The sequence below is a fragment of the Arachis ipaensis genome, chromosome B02 (assembly GCF_000816755.2).
Source record: "Arachis ipaensis cultivar K30076 chromosome B02, Araip1.1, whole genome shotgun sequence".
Lineage (NCBI taxonomy): Eukaryota > Viridiplantae > Streptophyta > Magnoliopsida > Fabales > Fabaceae > Arachis > Arachis ipaensis.
Window position 1 is genome coordinate 47,926,327 of NC_029786.2, and position 1,890 is coordinate 47,928,216.

Below are 1,890 nucleotides of genomic sequence, written 5' to 3' on the forward strand. Positions count from 1 at the left end.
CCAAGGTTTCAATACTTCGGTTTATAAATTTTAGGGGTTTGTTACTTGTGACAAACAAATTTTTGTATGAAAGGATTATTGTTGGTTTAGAAACTATATTGCAACGAGCTTTCATTTGTGAAATTCTAAACCACACAAAAATCTAATCATCAAAATGGCACCGTTGCCGGGGAGTTGCAATGGTGTTATGTTATTGGTTATTGTATATATGTGAATATTGTGAATAGCTTGATTTTTGGATTGCTTGTTAGTTTTTGCTAGTTTTAGGGTTTTGTTTCATTACTCCTTATTAGCTTTTGTTCTTATTTTCTCTTTTCATCATGAATTCTCACTTTGGCTATGAGTTTGCTTGTAACTATGTTGTAGGAAATGAGGGCTCCAATGAGGATGTGTATCAAGGATGGGATAATCAAAGGTGGGAGGAACCTTTTGCATACGATCAATCTTCATGGCAACAACCTCCACCAATACACTATGAAGAAGAGCCATTCTATGATGCATACCAATCAAATGGCTATGGTGAATCTCCTTGTGACTTTTAAGAACCACTACCATATGCCTACGAGTCATATCCTCAACATGAATCTCAACCATACTCACAAAGCCCCCTACCACCAAGCACCTCCATATGACCCTAATCCATACCCACCACACCAACCTCCTTTTGAACCATATGAGCCGTACATGGAACCACCATTCCAAGATTACTACTCCCAAGAACCACCTCAATATACACCACTATACCCTTACCAAGAAGAATCCCTTCCTATTATGAACCCTTTCTCCAAGACAATGAATCCTCTTACCCACCCCAATCTTCGATGGATGAAATCCTTAGCCTTATACTTCAAGGGCAAGGAGACATGCAAATGGAGACACTAGAATTTGTGGCTACCTTGACCAAGGTGGTAAGCACTTTAGCCTCCCAATACTTGAGTACTCAAAGCACTCCCATGGTCACATGTGGAGAATTAATTGAGAAGCATAAGGAGAGATTGGAAACTCCGGTGGAAAATAAGGAATGTTATTTTGTGTTAGAAAAATTGGAGGAGCCTATGATCATTGAAGAAAAGGAAGAAGTGGTTGAAGACCTAGGAGATGCGGAACCTCCATGAAAAGCTAAAATCATAGAAAATTCCTCTAAGAAGATTGAATTTGATGTTGAGGAAGAAAGTGCACAAGTTCCAAAATAATTTTTGAATGAAGACTTGGAGGGAATGAAGCAAGAATTAAGTGCCCTTGGAAATGAAGATCATGCATCCAACCTTTTTGGTGGTAATCCTTTGAATTTGAAGAACCTTCTCCCAATGAGATAGAAAGCGATGTGGAGGTAGATTTCTCTCAACCTCCCATTTATAATTTGAGTGACGGAGAAGAGTTAGATGAAAATGATGAACAAAGGATTGAAAGTGAGAAAGTTTGTCAAGAGGTGGAAGTGATCAAGGAAGAACATAAGGGAGTAGAGCTTGCAAGGACATTGGAAATACCTCTCCCCAAGCCATCACCATTCATTCTTTCATTCAAGTGGGTAAATTCCTTATACTTAAGCTTCATTATTCCCCTTGAATATGGATTGCTTGAGACAGATGGTCAACTTAGATATATTTGTGCCTTTAAGAGCAAAAGGGAGATGGCTAGTGGTTGGAAATATCATTCTAGGTTCATGATGGTTACACGTTCAAAGCTTAATTGCAACGGTTGGTGTAGAACTAGATTGCTTGGGTCTAGGATGTTGTTTGGTTACTTAAATGAGAATTCCAATATTATGCCACCCAATTGGAATAATGATAATCAACTCAAAGATGGGTGTAGAAACAATATATGGGATCCCGGCATACATGAGGATCAACTTTGGGAGCCCATAGTCTATGAAGAACTCCATCAAAGCTT